This window comes from Malus sylvestris, chromosome 10, assembly GCF_916048215.2.
Source record: "Malus sylvestris chromosome 10, drMalSylv7.2, whole genome shotgun sequence".
NCBI lineage: Eukaryota > Viridiplantae > Streptophyta > Magnoliopsida > Rosales > Rosaceae > Malus > Malus sylvestris.
The window spans coordinates 33,364,587-33,376,173 of record NC_062269.1 but is presented as its reverse complement, the minus strand read 5'-3'; the positions used below and the strand labels follow the sequence as shown (position 1 = coordinate 33,376,173).

At 38.6% G+C, this 11,587-nt stretch overlaps 1 long non-coding RNA gene across 1 annotated transcript; it reads left to right on the top strand.

Annotated features, from left to right (window-relative positions):
- Nucleotides 1-355: 355 nt before the first annotated feature.
- On the top strand, nt 356-7,192 carry LOC126586799 (uncharacterized). The gene is made up of 2 exons (XR_007610905.1): nt 356-719; nt 6,727-7,192. It is a non-coding gene; the product is annotated as an uncharacterized LOC126586799 (long non-coding RNA).
- Nucleotides 7,193-11,587: the final 4,395 nt, after the last annotated feature.

The window sequence follows — 11,587 nt, the reverse complement described above, 5'->3', positions numbered from 1 at the left end:
GATTTTTAGAAATAGTGTCATTGTTTTTAAAAATAATGTCACCGTTTTTAGAAATAGTGTCACTGTTTCTGGAAATCGTGTCACTGTTTAGAGATGGTGATAACTGTTTTTAAAAATAGTGACACTGTTCATAGAAACAGTCACGATCTATAAATGGTGACTACTTTTTGTATAAATAATGACAAAATATTCAATCTAAAACGATTATCATCTAAATTGAATTAAGTGAGATGGTTTTTCAAATACCAAAATAATCATCAATGAATTAGAATTCAGAATTCCTTAAAGTTTCCCAAATAAGTTAGGATTCTTATATTGACATTTAAAAGCACACATTGTTCTCAAGGGTGGAAAATAAATAAAAGTAAAATAAAAACAACTAATTAAAACTATAAAAAGAAAGAGATAAAAACAGAAAGCAAATAAATAAGCAAACAACGAGCAGCAAACAAAGATAAAAATGAAGAAGAAAGGAAAAACAAGGAAGAAAGTCACCTGGAGTTGAACTCGCGACGTAGTCCAGAGCCGCTCAACCAATACCATCCTCCAAACCCAGCAATCCATTTCTCTCTCTCTCTTCAAGAAGTCGAAAAAAAGAAGTCGAGATTCTTCCTCTCTCCTCCATTTCTGCAACGGAAACCGAAGGCCCCAAAGCTGCACCACCTCTGTTCCACCCCCAAACTTGTTTACAGCTGCAAATACAGAGCCACTTTCCTCAGGTAAAATGCATCCACATCTTCTTCATTGGAGTTCATGACTGAAGGTCAAATGAAAACGAAATTCTAACACATGCATGTATGTATTCTGTAATAACTGAGGGTGTATCATAGCTTATTATTCACCACATGTCATTTAGTACAAGTCAGTTACAAGTTAGTTAGTTGGTTAAGAAAGGGAGTGCTGAGTCATCAAGTGTAAACAGCTATAAGTATAGCAAACCATGTGTAATCATTCATTCAATACAATATACAGAAAGACTGTTCAGTTTCTTTTCTTTCTCTCTCTCTCTATTCCTTCCTTCCTTCTTCTTCGATTTCTCTCTAAGATTTCTTCTGCATTTCTTTAGTAGTTAAGATGGTATCGAGCCAGTGATTCGTCTGTGTGGATTATGGGTTCGTGTGTTACGTCAATGGTGATTCTGGTGTTCTTCGTTTTGTGAGTTGAAGACAGATTCAGGTGAAATTTTTTTTTTCCTTGTAAGCAAATATGTCAATTTGGAGGCACGAAGCCATTTCTGGTTTTCTGTAGTTTGTGAAGGCACGAAGCCATTTCTTGAAGTCTTGATTTGTAGTGGGCACGAAATCTTTCTGGGTATTTTTTTTTCTCTGTAGTTTGTGAAGGCACGAAGCCAGTTCTTCAGTCTTGATTTGTAGTGGGCACAAGGCCATTGGTGATTACTTTGCTGTAGATTGTTGTGGGCACATAGTCATTTCTTGATTTGTGTAGTTTGTTGATTTGGGTGTTTAATATTCTAGATTGAAGGTTCTTGAAGTGCTGTGTGTCGATTCTTTGTTTTCTTACAAATTGTACACATAATGTCGTCATCTGTGAAAGTGGAGAGCCTTTTAGGCATGCTGACCATTAAGCTGAATGATAAGAATTTTGCGAAGTGGGTCTTTCAGTTTACTTCTGTTCTCAAAGGCTATAAACTGTTTGGTCATTTTGATGGTTCTATTTCATGTCCACCAAAGTATGTAGTTAGTACGGATCATGGGGTTACAAATACACTTTCTGATGCATTCTTGGAATGGGAGTATGTGGATCTTGCTCTTCTGAGTTTATTGATTGCTACCTTGTCGGATGAGTCAATTGAGTATGTTTTAGGGTCTAGAACTGCGCATGAAGCTTGGATAAATTTACAAGATCGATATGCATCTGTTTCTAAAGCTCGTGTTAATACCCTCAAGACAGAGTTTCAGACTATGCAGAAAGGGGCAAGTTCAATTGATCATTATCTGTCTCGTCTTAGAAATATTAAAGATCAGTTAGTTGCAGCTGGAGAAGTAGTCAGTGATAATGATTTTATTGTTGCAGCTTTGTCTGGTTTACCAAGAGAGTATTCGGTTATAAGAACTGTAATTTTTACGAGAGATACAACTATGACGCTAAGAGAGTTTAGGGAGCAGTTATTGTGTGCAGAAAGAGAGGCTGATTCTGTTATTCAAAATCTGTCTCCTAATATTGCTGGATTGTATATGCAAGGGAGTTCTGGTTCTGGTTCTTATTCTTCCATGGCTCAAGGGTCTTCTAGTAATTCTGCTAATGTGCCTCTTATTCCCGGAGGTACTTTAACACCGATACCAGGTGCACATTCTGTTTTTGGAGGACATTATAGTTCAGGAGCATCTTCTTCGAATGCTGGTAAGATGCCATATCTTTTTCCACAGTCACAAGAACATTATAACTCAGGAGTATTATCTTCCAATGTTGCACAGATTCCTTATCCATTCTCTCAGTCTCAAGAACACTATAGCTCAGGGGCATCATCTTCAAATGTTGCACAGATGCCATATCCTGTTTCCCAGTCTCAAGCTCCGATACATTTGCCCTTTTCACAGTCTTCTGCACCAGTGATGTTTCCTTCATCTTATCCCTTTTCACAACATCAAGATTTAGGATATCATGAGAATGCCAGTGCTTATGGTTTTGTGGGGACAACCAACATTCCACGACAGTTCCATCCTAATGGTTCTCGGCCTCAGTATGGCTCCAAGCCAAATGGGAATGGTGCATACAGATCTCAGAATTATGGAAACAATAGAGGTGGTCAGTCTGGGGGCAGATCAAATGGAGGAAGCGGGCAATCTTGGTTTGGTAACACTGAGGTAAAGCCCAACATAGTGCCTGAATGTCAGATTTGTTTCAAAAGAGGGCATACAGCCCCTAATTGCTGGAAACGGTCTACTCAATCAAGCTCAGGTGGACAGGGTATGGAATGTCAGATTTGTGGCAAGAAAGGGCACAGTGCATTAGATTGTTATCACAGGAATAACTTTGCTTATCAAGGGACACCACCTGCTCCTACTCTCACAGCAATGCAAGCTCATGCTTCACCAACAGTTTTACCTAATGATTCCTGGATTATAGATACTGGGGCTTCTCATCACATGACTGCAAACATTGATTCTTTGCAACAAGTCACTTCATATGTAGGCAATGACAAAATTACAATTGGCAATGGTGAAGGTTTGCCAATCACACATATTGGGTCTACACATTTAAATACATCACCTTACTCTTTGATTTTGAGGAATGTTTTACATGTGCCAACTATAGTTGTGAATTTACTGTCAGTTAAACAATTGTGTAAAGATAACTTCTGCTGGTTCATATGTGATGATGTAAATTTCTATGTGCAGGACAAGGTAACCAAAGCTGTTCTTTACCAAGGAAGGAGTGAGGATGGTGAGTTGTTTCGGATTCCAGTCAAGCTGTTCCCAAGGTGTTTGTCTCCATCAGTTCAGAAGTCAGTAACATTACTTGGTCATAAGGTGAAGTCTACAGTGTGGCACCAAAGACTTGGACATCCCAGCAATGAAGTGCTTTTAGAGATGATTGAACTATCAGATATAGCTATTACAGTGGATGATAATCAGCATGTATGTTCTTTCTGTATTTCTGGAAAAATGTCAAGGCAGGTGTTTTTAGATAGGACAAATACATGTACTTTTCCATTTCAGAAGGTTCACTCCGATCTTTGGGGTCCTTCACTAACTAGATCTATAGAAGGATATAGATACTATGTTAGTTTTGTCGATGAATTCACAAGGCATGTATGGATATTTCCTTTAATCAATAAATCAGAAGTTTTTGGTGTTTTTCAGAGATTTTTCAGCTTTGTTCATAATCAGTTTAATGTTAGCATTAAATGTCTTCAAACTGATGGGGGTGGAGAGTTTATAAGTAAACAGTTTGATGATTTCTTGAAACTTAAAGGTGTAGTACATAAGATTTCGTGTCCCTACACCCCTCAACAGAATGGGATGGCTGAAAGGAAGCATAGACACATCATAGAGACTGCCATTACTTTAATGACCACTGCTCATTTGTCTCAGAACTTGTGGTTTCATGCCTGTGCACATTCTGTATATCTCATAAATATGATGCCAAGTAAAACATTAGGGATGAAATCCCCTTATCAGTTGTTGTTTGGTACAAAGCCTAGTTTACAAGATATTAAGATATTTGGAACAGCAGTATATCCTTATATCCGACCCTATAATGAGAACAAATTGCAACCAAGGGCTGTTCAATGTGTGTTTCTGGGTTATGTAGAAGGTTATAAGGGAGCACTATGTTTTCATATGCAGTCTCAGAAACTGATTATATCCCGGCATGTTATACATGATGAGAGTGTGTTTCCTTACAAAGTCATGCGTTGTACTACAAAGGTGTCTTCTTCGAGTGAATCTTTCAGAGATAGATATGTGAATGTCCTATTATTGTTACACTTCCAGTGCAGCCTCGTTCTGGTGATTTTGATGGCAGAAATATGACATCTGATTCAGTAGGTGTAAGTCTTCCACATTCCGTCAGTGCACCAGCTAATCAGATTAGTACAAGTACAGTTGGGACAAGCCCTCATATTTCAACAACAGCATCTTCTCAGTCAACTGAAACAACTCATTCATCTCATCCACACACAGCTTTGATGTTACCTGTCCACAATCCTGCACAATTAGAGGTAACTCTTCCTCTACTTTCTTCTGAAGTATCTGAGCATATTCAATCTGATAATTCTGTTCCCAGTATGCAAACTAGGTTACAAACAGGGGCTATTTCAAGAAAAGATTATTCAGCCTTTATAGCTAGCTTTCCTCAGTTGTCAACTTTACAGATTGATGAACATGATACCTTTGGTACTGGGGGGTTTTCTTTTTTGGCTCAAATTAATGATCTAGCAGAACCTACAACCTTTCGAAGTGCAGCTACAAATATTAATTGGCAAAGAGCAATGCAAGAAGAGTTCAATGCATTGAAAGCTCAAGCCATATGGAAGCTTGTCCCTCCACCTACACACAGAGCAATTATTGGTAGCAAGTGGGTTTACAAGCTGAAAAAAGAATCCTGATGGGTCTATTTCAAGATATAAAGCTAGATTAGTAGCTCAAGGGTATAATCAAGAGCATGGAATAGATTATTTTGAGACATTCAGTCCTGTTGTGCGACATACCACAGTTCGGTTGATCATTTCTCTTGCCACTCAATTTCAGTGGGAACTAAGACAGTTAGATGTTAAGAATGCATTCTTGCATGGTGAATTGGAGGAAGAGGTTTATATGACACAACCACAAGGGTTTGTGGATTCTACTCATCCTGGATATGTATGCAAGCTGATGAAGTCTTTGTATGGCTTAAAACAGGCCCCACGAGCATGGAATGCCAAATTTACAGGATACTTACCTGCAATGGGTTTTCAAATGTCTCAATCTGATACAAGTTTATTTGTGAAACATGATGGCACTGATATTGTTGTTCTATTACTATATGTAGATGACATCATTCTCACTGGATCCAATAAGAATCAGGTTCAGGCTATAATTCAGGAACTTGGAAATGTGTTTGAATTAAAGGATATGGGTAGATTGGCTTATTTTCTGGGTTTACAAGTTGAGTATAAAGCCAATGGGGATATTTTCATCAATCAGTCTAAGTATGCAAGAGATTTGCTTCATAAAGCTGGTATGGATGGTTGTAAACCTACTGCAACTCCATGCAAGCCTCATACTCAACTTCTGGCTACTGAAGGTACGATTTTGGAAGACCCAAGTGCATATAGGAGTCTAGTTGGTGCTTTGCAATACCTCACTTTTACTAGACCTGATTTGTCTTATGTTGTGGGTGTGGCTTGTCAATATATGAACACTCCTACTGATATACATTTTGATCTCGTTAAAAGAATCTTAAGGTATATCCAAGGTACTTTGCAGTGTGGAATTACATATTTAGCATCACATGACACATCCTTAACTGCTTTCTCAGATTCTGATTGGGCTGCTGATCCGAATACAAGGAGATCTGTTACTGGGTTTGTGGTTTTCATGGGGTCCAATCCTATATCGTGGCAGTCTAAGAAGCAAGCCTCAGTCTCAAGAAGTTCAACGGAGGCAGAGTATAAGGCCTTGGCACATTGTGCAACTGATATTGTCTGGATACGCCTACTGTTAAAAGACCTACATCAGTTCTTGTCTGAACCACCATTGTTGTAATGTGACAATCTTTCTGCTTTAGCTCTCTGTTCAAACCCTGTCTTTCATACACGAATTAAGCATTTGGACACGGATTTTCATTTTGTTCGCGAAAAGGTTCAAAGGAAGGATTTACAAGTTCAGTATGTGCCTACTGATCATAAGACTGCAGATATCTTGACCAAAGGGTTGCATGGTCCTGCTTTTGTTCGGCATTGTTGCAATCTCAGACTAGGTTACCCTAGCTGAGATTGAGGGGGGATAATAACTGAGGGTGTATCATAGCTTATCATTCACCACATGTCATTTAGTACAAGTCAGTTACAAGTTAGTTAGTTGGTTAAGAAAGGGAGTGCTGAGTCATCAAGTGTAAACAGCTATAAGTATAGCAAACCATGTGTAATCATTCATTCAATACAATATACAGAAAGACTGTTCAGTTTCTTTTCTTTCTCTCTCTCTCTATTCCTTCCTTCATTCTTCTTCGATTTCTCTCTAAGATTTCTTCTGCATTTCTTTAGTAGTTAAGATTCTGTAGGTAAAGTTCGGGATCCGAGTAAGACCAAGGGAAGAATAGTGACTGCGAGGGGCAAAGGTGCACACACGGAGCTTCTGTACACACAGCAAAGATGGCTGCTCAGATCTACGAAATGGAAGGTAAATCAAATCCCTGTACTGCGTTAAAATTAAGCATGGTATGATGTCTCTGGAAATCATGCGGATCTCCGAAATGTTTTTGTCATGCATTCTAAGACTTAAATTTCTTCAATGCTCATGTAATTTTCTGTGTGCTTGCATGCCTCCATATGACAAATATTGAGCAAAAACTGTGCATGATACTGGATCTGTGACATGGCTTGATGAATGTCTGCCTCTGTGCTGTCTGGACCACCCCCAAACTTATTGTAAAACAATTATTTTATTAAAATATAAGAGAAAGAGTGAGTGAAAGGGGATTCCAAACAATGCAGAGGGCTCTCCCACAATAAGCATTCTTGAACTCTGCCTTAATCTTTTCTGCATTCGTTTGGAATCTGATTATTGTGGATGAATGATGAATGTACTGAGTTGAGTGTATGAATACTACTGAATGCATGATTCAGTCGAATGTGTGCGCTTAGCGCATATTTAGGGCCAATTGATTCTGAATTCAACCTGCCAAAAACACACATTAAAAATCGGATGAGAATAAAAACCCAAAATGGGAAAAAAAAAAATTACACAAACAAACAAACAAACAAACTGATCAACTAAAACGAATTGCTGTTTTTGTATTTTTTTTCAACTTTCTAAATTTTTTTTATGTGATTTTTTTGTTTTTCGGCTTTTTGTGATAAGGAATAAAAACAAGAAATAAAATGAACGAAAATACAAAGAAAAGAGCTGGAAAAATTGGGTTGTCTCCCAATTAGTGTTTTAGTTAACGTCTATAGCTAGACGATTGGGAATGAGTTGATGATCACGTCACTTGTTCCTTTAGGGTCAACCATGCCTTAGTAGCATCATAGAGCAATGGTAAGTATGGAGTGACATGAACTGTGCATTTAAATTCAGTGGCTGAATCTTTTATGTCTACCTTATATGAGAATGAGTCTTTGAAATCAAATAAGGTCCCTTCCAACGAGGCTTGTGTCTCCGTCGAACTAACTTCCACCTTGTATTTATGTCTCTATGAAGAATCTGGCTGCCATTAAACTTTTTCTCCCATTCCTTGTATGTCTTAGCTAGCTTGCAGGACTTACGCCCGAATTTCTTTAATTACAATTAGCTGTGCTGGTGTACTGCCCAATACAGCAACTAAAACGTTTGTATCAGTAACCTGCCCTGTATCCAAAGTGATAGTGTCCAAGAGCTGGCCACATGATTTCCCAGATTGTGATTTGGTTTGTACATCCCCATCCAATAGGTCAGTTTCAATGAATTCCTGCAGCTTTATCGGTTGCTTTGCAGCATCTTGATATGGTATGTGTGGTGTATGAACTTGAGTAGGAACGGATTTTGGAGAAATTTCAAGGTCATCAGGGGTTGTTTCCTCCTTTTGGCATGAGTTACCGGCAGGCGGCTCTTTAATTTCATTTATCATAACTCTTCACACATTCTAATGTACTAGTAGTCCAACCGTCCTTTAAACTTTGTGGCACATTAGGCTGCTCAAAAGGCTGTTAAGTACCTGCCCATCTAAAACTAGGATGCTTATTCAAATCTGGAGCATAGTAATCAAAAGTGGGATCGTCCCAATGCCTTTGTGAGTCGTTCCTTGTATTAATATGCTTCTTCACATGGTCTAGAAAATATTTCCTTTCAGGGCATAGCAAAATTTCGTGGGCATTTGAACAACAAAGGGCATAAATTGTAGGTTTAAATCCATAGAAACCCCATTTTACGAAAGAAACCCATAAAGGTGGTCCTTCTGGTGGTGGTAGTTCCCAGCCCATCATTGTAGTGCTCTCAAAAATCAACAAACCAACCTAAAAAATAAAATTAACAATTAAATAAAAAATATATGTATGTACAATAATAATTAACTAAGAATAAGAAAAACCCAAATTATTTATAACAATCTCCGGCGACAGCGTCAATTTCTTGATAAGAATTTTTACCACCTGCAGAAGTAGAGAAAAAAACACTTAAAAATACTTATAAGAGAACAAAGATAGTTATAATATAAACGGCTCAAGCAATGTCGTTTTCCGCAGGAATTGAATGAATAATTTATGTAAATACAAAATCTTAATTAATTACTTGAAAATAAAGATTGGAAAAGGTTAATTTTGAATTTAAAAATAATAAAAACGAATTTAACTAAAAAGGTTAAAGAAATTAGCAAAGTAAAGAAAACAAAAGAAAACGTTTTGAAAACCAAATTATAAAAGTCTAGGATTCCGCCGTCCCCTTAACAATCTTATGTAGATTTACCAATTACTTATGAATTACACATGCAATTTTGAAAGTTAGGTTTTCCTAATGCATATTCTGCTCGTGGTATTCAAGTTAGAATGTATATCAAACATGCAATCCGTCTATGGTATTCAGATGAAATATAAACATGCATGACTCATAACGCTTTGTGAAAACCCTTTGAAAAACCATGCAATCCCTAAGACGTGGTATTTGTCCAAGGTGAAATTATAACTACCAATCACAATAAGCAATATTCAATCAGCCGGTGGTATTCCAATCGAATTGCATCCGATACTTATCTAAACATCATAATGGTAGCTAAGCATTAAGATATAGAGACAGTTTAAACATAGTGATTAATAATTCAAAGCATGTATGCATAATATCATAAGCAATTAAATAAAACTACATATTCATGAGAAGGCTCAAGGCATCACCCTAGCAAACAAAAATTAATTATGAACAACCATTAAACAAAAGAAATTTTATTGAAATAGAAAAAAGATAGAAAACACCTTGAAATACAAAACGTCAAAGCCTAGCTAAGTTCTTCCAAATTGATGCCTTCGTACTCTCTCCTTTTCTTTCTAATGGCTAAAAAGCCTTATTTATACAACCAAAAAATAAAATCCTACCTAGAAAATGTCTTCTAAAAACTAGGAAACATAATAGAATAAGATAATTAGGAAATAAAAGGTTTCCTATTTGAACTGAAATTTGAACTTCTCATAAAATCAGACTTTTGACCGACCAAATCAACTCTGATTTGGTCCCAAAAGGTATCTTTTTAAAACTTGAGACGTCCTTAACAAATCTTCAAGATGAATCTTCCTCAAAATATGCCATATTGACCTTCAAAATACCCAAAGTGTCCAGAAACGTCAATATGGGAAAGCTGCGCCCTGGGCCTTTATTTCTTCGCCATGGTCAAACGGCTTGGTAGAAAAATCTGGAATTTTGACACAATCATCTTGAAAGACTCACGAACATCCTCCAATTAGAATTACTTCAAAATTCATCCGTTTGATCACTTTTTTCTCCAGAGGAAGTCGAATGTCCTACATTAAAAATATAACAAAGTATTAAAATTCTACCAAAATAACTAATAAATTAATACTAAGATAAGGGTAAAATATAAAGTATAATATCGACTTATCATGCGGCCAGGAAAGTATTTCTTTGGGCAATATAGACATTGGCCCCGAGAACTGCGCTCACAGACTACTGTTGGAGATAGGTGTAGCGGTGGCCGAGCTGCCGAGGAGGGAAGTGGTCGGGTGGGTGGAGCGGATGTCGTCGAGGACACTACCAGAGACGTCGGAGAAGGGCAAGGAGAGTATTAGCGGAAGGTGCTATGACATCGTTGTTGCTTATTGTCATAGATACGGGCGAGTTTGATGGCGCGGGCCAAAGAATGAGGTGCTTGAGATAATACGGAGGTCCATCTTAAGCCCACGCTCCTAAATGTTGTGCATTGGTCCAACCTTGAGCTCGGCAAGACAAACGAATGAAATCATTAACATAGGCCTCGAGAGATCCTTTTTGGGATACATGAGAGAAGGACATATTGAAGTCTAATTGGTCACCCGGCCCAAAGCGTTGTAAGAGACATTCGGTGAAGGTGGCCCATAAAATGGATCCAATATGCAATTTGTACCACTTCTACCACAAAGCCACATCACCAGTGAAATGGAGGCCCGCCACCGTGACCCTGTTGGGGGGGTTGACACCATGGTAGTCCAAATACTCTTCCGCCAAAGCTAACCAGCTGAATGGGTCATCGCTGGAGAACCAGGAAAGCTCGATTTTCATGAATTTGGTACCAGTGGAGTGGGACGGGGCGCCAGACAGGATGGGGTGTTGTTGGTGGGTGGGAAATAGTGTGTGAGGGGGGTGACGAAGAGTGGAAGTGGACGTGGAAAACTAGGGAGATGCCAACGGATATCCGATCACTTGTGACAGGGTGTAAGGGATGTGGGGGGATTTGGAGTATTGAGAACCCCATGTAGGTGGAGGGACAGCAGCGGGTGGGTGGCGCTGTGGGGTGGATGCCGAGCCAATCAGGATGTGGAGAGAACCGATGGGATCAGGGAGACCTGGGTAGGCGGCGGTGGTTGGTGGGATGACCAGAGCTCCTCCATCAAATGGGACTGAACAAGGCTGATATTAGCCAAGCAAGCTGAAATGTTCATCAAGTAAGACTAGAAGGTCTCTTGGCGAGTGGCCAACATCAACATCGAGTCATGAAACCCATTGAGTTGCTCAAGGATTTGGTGTTGCTGATACTCCAGTTCGAGATCGGCTTCCGTGACGTCGGCAACAACGACAAAAGCTTTGCTCTTGCCCATGGAAGACAACACCTGGCTCTTGATAGCAGATGATAGGTGCCAAACAGTAGAGAAGCAATTCGAAAGAGAAAAGGGAAAAGATAAAGGCTAAAACATTTTGATTTCATTCATACTTTCTCAAATGGTGAAAGTTGGTTCTTATACAACCCT